Source organism: Copadichromis virginalis, linkage group LG5 (assembly GCF_057382275.1).
Source record: "Copadichromis virginalis isolate Kocher_CV1m ecotype Utaka linkage group LG5, C_Virginalis_male_GT1.1, whole genome shotgun sequence".
Classification (NCBI taxonomy): Eukaryota; Metazoa; Chordata; class Actinopteri; order Cichliformes; family Cichlidae; genus Copadichromis; species Copadichromis virginalis.
This window is the reverse complement of record NC_140622.1, coordinates 10,357,533-10,371,526: the sequence shown is the minus strand read 5'-3', so window position 1 is coordinate 10,371,526 and position 13,994 is coordinate 10,357,533.

Genomic DNA, 13,994 nt, shown 5'->3' with positions numbered 1-13,994 from the left:
TGAAGGTACAGATATATTACACATAAATAACAATCATACATGTCATGTTTCCTCTCGCCACTGCGGGTGGTTTATCCTTTAAGCTTGGGTTGTCTACCACATGCCTGGAAGCTTGAGGGTCCTGTGCAGTATGTTAGGTGCTCCTAAGACTGGACTGCACTCAAATTTTTGCCGCCTTGGTGGTGCGGAGCTGTTACGGAAACGCACAATTGAAAGATGCAGACTGACACATCAAAAACCAGTAAGTAGGGTGTACAGTGTACACTATAGTCTATAGCAGTGGTTCTCAAACTTTTCACAATAACTACCACCTCATTGAATACATGGCTCTTGAAGAACTGCCCTTATGACCAGTGTTGGGTAAGTTACTTTAAATTAGTAACTTAGTTACATTACTAGTTACTTCTATCAAAAGTAACTCAGTTGCTTCAAGTTACTCGTTACTTTCAAAGCAACTAGTTACTAGGGAAAGTAACTTTAGTTTTACCCATAATTCTCTTATTAATGTGTTGTTTCCCTAACTGGATACCCAGCAAGGATGCCAGTCTTCTAGCTTGCTTACATGTTAGCACTAACCTGCCACAAGTGCACTCTGCCCCCTAATGGCCTGAACCAAAAATGGTTAAAATGGCAGTGTCGTAGTGTGAGTGCAAGTTAATGATGAAATGATAGAAACTAAATTAGAAATTAACAATGTTTTTTTTTTATGTGTCACTTTTTTATCTGTCTGTTTTAATCTATTTCAACCCTCTACAAATGCAAACACATCATTTTGGGGCTGGTGCAGCAGTGTTATAAATCTAATCATTGTACGTAGTATCACTAGGAAGAAGCATTGGATCACAAAAGACAACTTACAGTGTGTTGAAACTTTTGAAAGATATATTCATTTTTGCCACTGAAATGAGTAGAAAGTATACTTTTAGCAGTGCCAACATTAAACTGTGCCTCAGACCATTTAGGAGCTGTAGGTATCAGAATAGTGCAAAAATGGTTCAACATAAACACAGTGAGGTTTGTCCATTCTTTGTAAACTTAACTGCTGAACTGCACCAACTGGAGACCTCATGTTCAGTAATGACGGGTAAACTTAAAGTATTTTAGAATAGAATAGAACAGAATAGAATTCAATTTTATTGTCATTGCACATGTCACAAATACAAGGTGACGAAATGCAGTTTGCATCCATTTAGAAAGTGCTTTAGCCATAATAGAGATATATTATAATATAGATATATTACAGAAATGGGTCTGATATAGGTATGTAGGTACAAAATATGGGTCTATTATTGGTATGTTGCAATGTACACGTATGAAGGTATGTTATGAATATGCTATAACTATAAGTATGTACAGGCTGTAGTGAGTGTACAAGCTATGAACAGGATATAAATATGAAAACTATACAGAAATATGAACTATGCAAGTTATAAACAGTTATAAACAGTTGTGGAATTGTAATTGTCGTATTGTACAGAATGATTGTCTATACAGCATCTACAGTGGTGCAGTTTAGACCAGTGAGATATGTGGATAATTTGTGCTAGTGGTTGTGAGCAGTGGTTCAGTCCATGTTATTATTGTGTGTATGAGGGTACAGTTGTCCATTTGTTTGTTTTTGTCCATTGTGTGTTCAGTTATAGGTGGTTGTGGGTGTGTGTATGTTAAGTCTGTGAGTTTAATGTGGGTCAGATGTCAGGAGGCAGAGTTCAGAAGTCTGACAGCTGTAGTGAAGAAGCTGTTCCGGTACCTGGTGGTCTTAGTCCAGAGGCTCCTGTAGTGCCTCCCAGAGGGCTACAGCCTCAGCCTGACAAAGAGAAATAAAATAAATAATATATAAATAAAATAAAAAGTATTTTCAACTGGGGCACTTGAAGGAGTGGCTGCATTAAGTTTAAGAGAGAGTTTCTTTATCATCGGGAAATGCTTCAGAGAGTCCAACCCTGTTGCTTCTGATTTGAGGTACTCTGCTACCTCAGCTTCAGCAGTGGCATATATGTCCTAATTCTCTTCAAAGGAGAAGAACTCGAGTGCTGTGTTGTCTTGGTGGCACTGGAACATGGTTGTAGCTGATCTTGCTCGGGGAAAATTTTGCACCATCAGCACCATTCTGCAGCACATCCCCAATGGAAACAGAAGTCACCTCATCCTCCTCATTTTCAGAGTCATTCGACTCAGGTGGTGGCTGGTACACTTTAAAAGCCTTGACAAAATTGGAGCCATTATTCGTTACAGTTGATGTGATTTTAAATGATAGGCCATGAGATGAATTAATGTTGTTCAGCTCAGATGCAATACTGTCATACTTATGAATCGCCTGCATGCCAGCGCTGCTTTTTCACTTTTCATGTTTTGTGCATTTATCCAATGCGTGGTCACACCAAGAAAAAAAAAAGTATTATGCACAGTCCACATGTCTGCTGATGTGGGGATATAGTCTACCTTGTCAAGTGTATTTTTGAGCTCTGACTCCATGTTGGCATATTCTTGGTCTAGGTAACTGGAAAATGTCTTTCTGCATGGTGTCTTCCCACCTCTCCCTCGCCCAGGTATATGACTAATTAGTTGTCTGAAAGCATGGGACTCAACCGTTGAGATGGGTTTCATGTCTTCCACAACATACCTGCCAATCAGCCTGTGTAGCTGTGGCTGGGTGATGGACTGTGCAGCAGGCTGTGTGAAATCAAGCTTTTGTTGTTTTGCTGGAATAGCTCAGCAGAGCTAGAGTCACCGACGTTACCTTCAGGTTCTTTTTCAACTAACTTGGTCTTTGATGTTGAAAGAGTTATAGAACCTCCACAAAGAGTACAGTTCACCACAATATTCTTGTCTTTTACCAACAGAAAGGAAAAATAATGTGCATATTTCCACGAGAGAAACCCCAATCCTGGACCGTCATTTCCGGCCGGGATGATTCTAGCATATGTCACAGCGTCATGTGCGCTCTTTACATCCAACACGGAAACTGCAGTCGTGGTGCTTTTGATTGTACTCGGGACTCGCAAAATTCTGCCTTCCGAGTAGTAAGATGTAGGTAACTCCAGACTGCAGATGAGTTGCATATGTGTTTAGTAGTAATTTGTTTTTGTAGAGGGCTAGCAAAACAACCGTTTTCAAAGGCATCGCCATATTGGAATCCCGACTTCTCTGACAAGGCTAACCAGAGTGTGACATCATTCCCAGGTCCATGTTAAGATTTACGAGGTAAGTCGAATGCAACACACAAAGTAACGAATAATGACCCTATCTAAATCCCAGTAACAATATACGCGTTCCTGATTTTGGCATATTAACTAGTTACCGTGCTCATTACAACAATAATAACGTAGTTACACTAACGCGTTACTTCATGCCCTCGCTGTCCCCCTGGCAAAACTTTGCTAGACCCGCCCCTGCACAGATACCAGCTGTCAGCTACGTAGAAAAGGATCCTGGTGTTATTTGTCTCTCAGAAGCAGTTCATAACTTTCCTTCAATTCATTCATGTATGGAAGCCCGTTTCCGCCACTAAAAAAAACAAAAAAAACCCAAGTATCAATAACTCGAAATTTCAAGTTATTTCCATGAAATTTCGACTTATTAACTCGAAATTTGAAGAAACATAACTCGAAATTTGAGTTACTTTTCTCAAAAGGCAAAATTTCGAGTCACCTCTGCCAATCAGTAATTACGTGAATGAAGTCACTTTCTTGTTACCCCAAAGTAACGTGCACTCAAAACCGGATCGCAACAAATTGGCGCTTTTGCGGGTACGTTTGCTGATAGTAACGCCATGTGATTCAGCTAATAACACAAGGATTTCATCATTTTAGCTTATAGTGATTTCATCACTTAGCTATAGCATTTGTACCTGAGGGCTTAATTCAGCTTCCAGGTAACAAGGAAATGACATCATTCACGTAGATTACTGATTGGCAGCGTTAACTCGAAATTTCAAGTTACTTTTCTCAAAATGTTGAGTTAATAAGTCAAAATTAAGTCAAAGAGAACAGAATCATCACAAACTGAAATATAAAGTTTATTTCTCAAATCTGAAATAAAGCTGATCCTTCTCTGTCCCACACACTCAGGATCTGAAGTTCTTGTCTTACATTTTTTCAGTTCCACTGTTTAATCCATCGTTACTGATTAATGAGGAGTTACTGAAGTACAAGCTTCTTCTTTTTTAAAATTTGGTGTTACTGTCTTTACAGATGTGGCAAGAGAAAGAAAACATGCTGCTGTTTGCACATATTTAATAATCAGCTCTTCATAGGAGCTGAAGCAGAGTGCAGCCTGTTGCTTTTACAGTATAATACTTGTAATAAAAGTACAGTAACGGTAATTGCAGACTAGGTCTCAGGACCTAGCTAAGGACGGTAGTAACGGATTAGCTTATAAACACGTTTAACTTACCGAAAAAGTGCAGCGGGGCCTCAGGTCCTTCTGTCGGGTAGTCCAGTTTACTGAAGAACACCTCAGGCTGTCAGGTTAAAACAGTCGATCGTATTTTCGTAGCATGAACGCTGGCCCTCCTCTCAGAGCCTACGCTCTAACTGCTATTCCCAAACAGAGATACGCAAGTTTCTCCGTGACTGCAGCTGCCAGTCAAAGCCGCTATGATGACGTTACACCCCAATTTAACATCAACGTGGTCAGGGCTGGACTGGGACAAAAAATCGGCCCGGGCATTTTGACTAGAGACCGGCCCACCAAAAATGTGACGTCATTCAGGGGTAAAACCGCAAAGGATTTTGGGAACTTGTGGCAAGAGGTACTAGCGCATGCAGGCTTTCAATTGAACTCAGTTACACAGCGATAAAAAGAAACACAAAAAATGGCAAGAAGCTGTTGTATTATTAACTGCAATAGCCGGTGTTGTGCCAAAAAGTGATTGTCTGCCAAAAAGTGATTTACGGTATTTGCCAAAAACTGATTGCTCGGATTTAAATTGCTATAAGTAAATTGTTGGGCTATAATATGTGAAACATATGTCAAATGCATCCCTTATGGATGACATAAAGTCATCTCTCCATCTCTCTCTCCTGCTCTTTTCTCTGGCTCCATCTCTCTCTGCTGCTCTTCTGTCTCCTCTGTCACAGACTTCTCCACTTTTGATGATAAATCAGCCTGGTGCAACATGTAAGGATTGGCACAATTTGTTAAGATTTTGAGGAGTTTGAGAAACTAACCTTAAGCATAAAATAAAATTTACTATCAGTAACTTCATAGCACCCACCCAGCAGTATATAAACTCCGTCATGCTAGCTAGTACGCAGTACCAGTTATTCTAAGCGACTGTAAAAAGTCAGCACAACGAAAACAAACTACAACTAAACTTGGTGTATATCTAGGGCTGGGCCATATTATACCGTTCACGGTAATACCGGTATAATGTTAGGCAACGATAGGAAAATGAAATATCGCAATAGAATATGAGTAAAACGCTCATGCGCAGTGCCTTTGTTTTCATACGCACATGGCCGATTGTTGAGTGAAACAAATGAACCAGAATTGGTTTGTAAAAATGGTGCAACTTCAGTGATGTGGAACTGGTTTGGTGTTTGTCCGTCAGATACACGACAAAGAACATTTTTTTGCAGAACATGCAAGCGGCCGTCGTATTTGTCAGACTAAAATGCTCTTAAATCTGGGAGTAATCTGGGTCCTAAACTCCGTATCTTCAGGTCAAACAAACACTGCAGCATCACTGAGAGTTAAAAACTGTCTAAATTCTTTCATCTTTAATAAAACGATCAGCATTGCTGCTTAACCAGGTGTAACTATGAAGTTTAACATCCAGGCATCCATGAAAACAAAATTTATTACATTTAACGGAGTTAGAAGTTAGCAGGAAGCTAGCGGAAGTTAGCTCGCTAGTTTCGCTAGTTACCTAAACATGATAAAGCATGTTCTGACTGAGAGATTTCTGAAAAAAATCAAACGTACAGCTCTGCTATCACTTCCAACATAAATGAAGACAGGAAACTAAACAGCAGTGACGTTTGTAGGGTTACTGAAGTTGGGCTAGTTGGTATATAATGATGTGCTACGTGATTGCTAGCGACACAGCTATGTTAGCATAACATAAACAGTGAAGCTGGAGGACGAACACTAACACTTTTCCACTTATAAAAGTTAACGTGAAGGCTCCTCATGGTTAGAGACAAATGCAATCGCATGGCAGGATGCTGTAAACGGACCAAACTTCAGTCAGGAGAACAACTGAGATAATCCATCAACAATACAAGGTTAGTCATTAATATACTGCAACAACATGGGAATAGAACAGCTGCCAGAGAATTCAACATTAATGAATCAATGGTACAGAAGTGGAGGAAGCAAGAAGAATGAGTTTAATAAAGTTTGATTTATCTGACTGCTTTGTTTCGCTTAATGTGCCTTATAATCCCGTGCACCTTATGGTCCGAAAAATACGTACTGCACACTGCAGTTTAATGTTGCAAAGCACCTCTTTTTAACTTCAGTGGATATTATACATGGTTATGCTCAGGATATGTCAGCCCATTTCTACTGGAAATGCCTTTTGGTTAAACTTTCAGCAAGGAATTTGCATTTGCACTGTTACATTTTTATAAAGCTTTAATGTACATAAAAACCAGCTTCTTGTTTAAGTGAAAATAAATGGAAGGTTGTCTTTTTGCGCTAGTAATGTTGTGGAGTTGTATTTTGTCTCACATCAATTATATCGTCGGTTATATCGTTATCGCAAATTTTCAAATATATATCGTGATAAATATTTTTGGCCATATCGCCCTGCTCTATTTATATCTGACACAGATAGACAGCAGGTCATAACTTCAGTTCCTCTGCCACTATGACCGGCGGCCGCCTCGGGTCTCTCCTCCTCTTGCCTCCCCTTTCCCTTATCCACCTGCTGGCCTCCACCACTTACTGATGTTGCTAAATCTGTGGAAGCTATGCCATAGCTACCGCCAAACACTTCAGTTATTTTTACACATTTGGCAGCGTCTGCCTGAAGGGCTTGTTTCTTTTTGGCCCTAATTTTTTCTGCACAATAGAGCGCACCTGTATACAAGCCGCACCCGGCTATAAGCCGCAGATATCTATGATGAAAAAATAGATATCTACTGCATGTACAGAACAATCTTGCACTGCAAATGTACATGTATGTACTAGAGATGGACCGATCCGATATTACGTATCGTATCGGTATCGGTCCGATACTGACCTAAATTACTGGATCGGATATCGGAGAAAAATAAAAAATGTAATCCGATCCATTAAATATCACGAAAGCACCTCACAAAACTTGCAACACGCCGTAACTCACCTCAGAACGTTAGCACGTCGGAGCAGTATGCATCACGTGATAGAGCGGCTGTGGCATGCGGGACCTGTCGGTGGTCTGGATAGCATGTGGAGCTTCGCTAGCAACCCGGCATTTCATCTCCGACAAAGTTATCCCGAGAGAAGTAAAGCAAGTGTGTAAGTCCATCTCTGAATGTTTGTAAAGCATTCCTGCGTTAAGCTTACCAAACGATATATGGAGCGACTGCCTCTTCTGGCTGCTACTTCAATCATGAAACTGCTTAATGATCAGCTGATCGGCTTTTCTGTCGCGAGTCCGTCTCTCTGGTTTGTTTTTGGCCCACTTTGCACCAGAAAGAGGAAACCAGCGGCTGAACAACAGCAGCACGTTTAAGCTTGATCAGCTGTTGTTAGAATTTATTTATTATTACTTTCTACTCGAGGATCTTTTTCTACGTAGCTGACGCTGGTAACTGTGCAGGGGCGGATCTAGCAAAGTTTAGCCAGGGGGGCCGATAGGGCATTAACGAGGAAAAGGGGGCACAAAGACATACTTTTCTTTCTTATTCTCATTTAAAATGTCTAGCTTTTAATAAATAATTATCCGAATCTTACACCCAAAGTTTTAATCTGATGTAAAATGAATAGAAGTCAATTACTGTATATAGTGACTATTAAGTCTAATATATATACCCTAGTAAGCTATAGTACTTTTTCCTTTGGGAAGGTACCATCTGTGCAGTCTGCAATTTTGTTGAAGAAAGATGTTGAATCTATTTAATATTTCTTGAAAAATAATTGATTTCTGTGCATTTTTTTTTTTTCACACTGCATCAAATTAAGGTTGATTACGTTGATTAACCATCATGAGGTGGAGTGTGAGGGGTGGTTCCCTATTTTTTATTTATTTATTTTTGTTGTTGCTGGGAGTTGGAACCCTATTAGTTAGGTTGCTTAATATTTACGCTAAGTACTCTTTAAAATACCAGAATAGGGAGGATGGTGTAGGTTTAAGTTTATTAGATTGATCAGTATTGCTGAACTATGAAATTTTTTTTTTTTTGCATATAGGTATAACAGAATAGCTTTAGTGTAGTTGTTGTTTTAAGCTTGAGTATGAACTTATACAAAATGCAGCAAGATATTTAAAAAAAAACAGTTTTGTTGATTAAAAAACACTATATCGGATTCATATCGGTATCGGCAGATATCCAAATTTATGATATCGGTATCGGACATAAAAAAGTGGTATCGTGCCATCTCTAGTATGTACCTGAACAGATTCTTTCCGAACAATGCCTTTTAACACGGCAGCAACTTTGCTTATTAAAACGGAACAGAACCAAGAGAAAATAACCGCTATTTATTTACCTCCATTTTTCCTGTATTTGAAACTACAAGTCACTTTAATCATCTTCGCTGAAACCCATGAAGTCGTCTTCTTCAGTGTCGGAGTTGAACAGGCTCAGAAGCGCTTCATCACATCTGTCTCCATCAGTCTCGCTCTCCGTGTCACTGTCATCCTCCGGTGAAGTTGGCTCTGAAGGTGCGCCGCTCTCTTCGCGCAGCAGTCCAGCCTTTCGGAACCCATTGGTGATGGTGGATTCTTTCACAGCACTCCACGCTGTTAGAATCCCCTGACAGACATCAGAAAAGGATACTTTTCGCATGCGGCCAGTTTTTGTGAATGACTTTTCACCGCTTGTCATCCAAGTCTCCCACTCAACCCGTAGTGCAGCTTTAAATGCCCGATTTACACTGATGTCAAGTGGCTGCAAAAACTTTGTTGTACCTCCAGGAATCACAGCTGGAATGGAGTTTGTTTTCTTGATCGCTGCTTTCACAGAATCTGTGATGTGGGCCCTCATGCTATCCAAAACAAGCAGTGCTTTTTTCCAGTGAAAAAATCCTCCCGGGCGCTTCCCATAGCACTCCGTTAACCATTCCTTCATTAGACCTTCTATCATCCACCCTTTGGTGTTAACTTTGACCACTATGCCTTTCAGGAGTTGTTCTTTCGGCATAGTTATGCGCTTAAAAATCACCATTGGTGGAAGTTTTTGTCCGGATGCCGTGCATGCCAGAACGCAGGTGAAGTGCGTCCTCTCATGGCCTGTTGTTTTCAACAACACGGATGATGCACCTGTCTTGTTAACGGTCCTAGTCAGAGGCAGATTATATCGTCTGGTCCGATGGAGTTTTCTTGTATCTTTTTTTCAATGAATTTGTGGAAGTTTTCTACTTTTTCCTGATAGTCCGGGGGGAGTTGCTGACAGAGAGTGGTCCGTGCCCTGATGGACAGGTTTTTACGTTTCATAAATCTGAAACACCATGACGGCCCACCTTTGAAATCTTTAATATTCATTTCGCGGGCGATTGTTTTGGCTTTCAGTCAGATCTGTACAGTGGATACACCTCGGCCACCTGCTCTCTGTGTGTTCACCCATTCCTCCAGGACATTTTCAAGTTCAGTCCACCTGCTTTTATGTCCTCTGAAAGCTTTTCTCGACTTTTAGCATTGCATGAGCTCTTCCCGCTGTCGCCTCCAACGTCTCACCATAGACTCATTGACGCTAAGCTTGCGTGCAGCAGCGCGGTTTCCCTCCTGGATAGCAAGATCGATGGCCTTCAACTTAAAACTTGCATCATACGAACTTCTTCGTGTGGTTTCCATGATGAAGGGGCGAGGATTTGAAAATGGTTACCAGTTGGTAATTTGTTGTGCGTGTTCTATCTGCTAAAGAAAAAGTAGGGTATTCTTCTTTGCATTGATTTTTCATCTATCTTGTTTTTTATTCTAATTCTGGTTAGAGTCCCCCTAGTGGTGGAAGAAAAATCCACAGAATAGCCGCACCTTTGTATAAGCCTCATGGCTCAAAACCTAGGAAAAAAGCAGCGGCTTATAGTCCAGAAAGTACGGTAATTTGAAGCACGTGCAGTAACGATATATATCGCGATATATTCTTTTCTTCTGTATAATGTATTTTCCACACTATAAGGCACACTGAAAATCCTTTAATTTTCTCAAAAATCGAGAGTGTGCCTTATGTATGAATTCTGGTTGTGCTTACTGACCTCGAACCGATTTGGGCGTGCAGAAATCTGTTAAAAAATGTTTTAGTACAACTTTGGTAAGCCGCACTGCTTGATGGATTGTCAGAGCATTACGGCTGCCATAGTGAGGAGCTTCGCGGAGTAATCTGGGTCCAAAACTCCGTCCACTTCAGGCCCCAAAGTCAAAGAACACTGAGAGTTAAAAACGATCTAAATTATTTCATCTTTAATAAAATGATCAGCGTTGCTGCTTTACCAGGTGTAACAATTAAGTTTAACATCCAGGCATCCATGAAAACAGAATTTATTAAATTTAACGGAGTTACAAGTTAACAACAATCTACAACAACAACAATCTTTATTTATAGAGCACATTTAAAAGCCTTGGGCATACCAAAGTGCTTTACATAAAACAATAAAAAATAAAACAGTTCACACATTAACATCAAATACATAAAGGTAACGAATTATGTTCACAGATAAAAGCCACCAATAAGAGTAAACTGCAGCACATAGGTTATAGCAAGGTAAGACTGTACCACCATGATAAAAGACACCAATAATGGAAAGATAGCAGAGAATTTAATACAATAGGTCACTGCAAGCAAGCCAGCATTTAACTGGTAGAAAAGGCAAGTTTAAAAAGATATGTTTTTAGCTGTGATTTAAAAGAATGAATAGAATCAGACGCCCGGATGCCAATCGGGAGATTGTTCCACAGCTCCGGTGCAACTAGAGCAAACGATCGATCACCTCTAGATTTCAGTCGAGATCTGGGCTGAACCAGCAGTAACTGTGAGGATGACCTTAAAGCCCTAGCAGGAGCATATGGGTTTAAAAGTTCCTTAAGATAGCTTGGTGCAGTGTTATTGGTAATTTTAAAAGTAAACAACAAAATTTTAAATTGAATACGATATTTGACAGGCAACCAGTGCAGATCAGCAAGGACAGGAGTAATGTGGGCAAACTTCTTGGTTTTAGTTAGAATGCGTGCTGCAGCATTCTGAACTGTCTGTAATCTATGTAAAAGGGAAGAGTGGAGACCACAATAAAGTGAATTACAGTAATCTAGCCTTGACGTTACAAAGGTGTGGATGAGCTTTTCTAGGTCTTTATACGGGATATAGTGCCTGGCCTTAGAAATAAGGCGAAGCTGGTAAAAACTGGATCTGACAACAGCAGACACTTGTTTATCAAGTGTAAATGAGCTGTCAAATAAGACACCCAGATTCCTAACAGTGTCAGAGAAAGAACTAGTGAGAAAATCAAAGGCATCCCGAAGTTTGGCACGAACAGGAAGTTAGCTCGCTAGTTTCCACCTAAACATGACATGCCATGTTCTGACTGAGAGATTTTTGAAACTAATTAAAACGTACAGCTCTGCTACCACTTCCAACATAAATGAAGACAGAAAACTAAACAGCAGTGGCGTTTGCAGGGTTATTGAAGTTGGACTACCTGGTATATAATGTTGTGCTACGTGATTGCTAGCGACACAGCTATGTTAGCATAACATTAGCAGAGTGAAGCTGGAGGATGAACGCCAACTTTTTTTCCACTCGATAAAAATTAATGTGAGGGATTCTGGTGGTCAGGGACAAATGCAATCGCATAGCAAGATGCTATACAAACTTCAGTCAGGAGAACAACTGAGATTATTCATCCAGAAGAAGGCGGGGTTTATGACCTATACTGCAGCCAGACACCAGGGGGCGATAGAGACGTTTTGCCATCATCTTTGGGGAGCTGTCGCGTCGTCCATGTTTCTACAGTCATTGCTTCAGACGCGCCTGAAGATGGGTTATTAGATCCCCCTCCTGAATCAGCTCTGATTCATGATGGTGCAACCATCACAGAGCCAGTGCTGTCAGACATCTTGCTGAAGGAAACATCAAATCAGAATTACTTGATTCAGATAGTTGTCAAAGGAGCTTGCAAAAAAAAGCGTCTGGACTTCTTTAAGTTGCTTGAAGATGTTTCACCTCTCATCCGAGAAGCTTCTTCAGTTCTAAGGTCAAATGGTGGGGAGTCCCAGATTTAAACCTAGTGGGAGAATATTCCCTCACAGAGGGACAAAAGGACCCCCTGATGATCCTCTAATCGCCTGAGCCAAGGTGTAAAAATGGGTGTGGGTCCCAATCAGCCAGGGTTTCGGGTGAGCTCATTGTGAAACCTGGCCCCACCTTATCATGCAATTTCCTGAGGTCAGATGGCCCAGGATGTGAGTGTTGCGTTAAGGCGTCTGGGGAGGGATCTCAAAACTGGATTATAGATGGCAGACAGTTGGTGTTGTAAACCACCGCCTCTGTTCAAAGATGGTCGCTCACAGTGGACATAGATGGCTTCTTTCACTCCTCTTTCAAACCATCTGTCCTCTCTGTCCAAAATGTGAACATTGTCATCCTCGAAAGAGTGTCCTTTGTTCTTAAGATGCAGATGGACTACTGAGTCTTGTCCTGTGGAGGTGGCTCTTCAATTCAGATAGATTCAGATAGTTCAACACTTGCCCACTGGTCATTAAGACCAAAGAATGATGAAGGCAAGTGACCAATCTACTGAAAACCCTTTGATATCAAATAGGAAAGAGGCAGAAGGACTTGCAGAGAATGATAAAAATTAGTCTGAATGAAGAAATTGATATTAAAGATATAAAGAAACAATTCATGGAAGTTGATGTGCTGCAGTACATCTGTGATTCTTCCATAACCTTAGTCTCCCAGTCAAACTTCCATCTAGCACATTAACAAAATACCATTCTCCTTACCACCTTTCTGTGTCAATGTAAAGAAATCGCCAAAACACACTGCTCAAAACATTTCTGGAACACTTAAATCACCAATTGGATTTTGAGGAACAAAACTGTAAGTCAGAGTGCTGGCCAGCGATGACTAAGCACGAACAAGCCCTTCACACCATGGAGATGAAGATGCTGAGGTGGCCTCTGGGTCTCATACGACTAGACCGAGCGAGAAACGAAGATGTCAGGAAACGATGGGGAGTGACACCGATCACAGACAAGATGCGGGAGGCGAGGCTCCAATGGTACGGCCATGTTGCCCGTAGTGATAAAAACTCTATCGCAAAGACAGCCCAGCAATTGGACAGTGACAACAGGCCACGAGGAAGACCAAAAAATCACTGGATGGACCGAATCAAAGATGATATGAAGGCTGCGAATGTTACACCAGAAGACGCCATGGATAGGAAGAAGTGGAGGAAGACATGCAAAATAGCGGACCCTGCATCGCGAGATATGAACTGCTAGGAAGAAGGAGTGTTAATCTTGTTAATACTAGTAAACACTAACAGCAATAATTTATATATATATTAGGGCTGCCACAAACGATTATTTTGATAGTCGACTAGTCACCGATTATTTTTGCGATTAGTCGACTAATCACATCATCATCCATTGGACATACAGCGTACAGCTTATTGCACCAGCAGCATCTGCTCTTATATAACTATCATTAGCTTACAGCTTTAAGTGTTTAAGTTAAGTGCTAATTAAAAATAAAGACAAGATGATAGTTTATTAAAGTTTAATGAAGTTTGCAGATTGTTTCGGTGAAGTTTAATAAACTCCTCGCTATCTAAAATATAACAGGACACCGGAGTAAATTCTCGAGCATCTCACACTTCTGATAATCAGTTGTCTGCTTGACGTT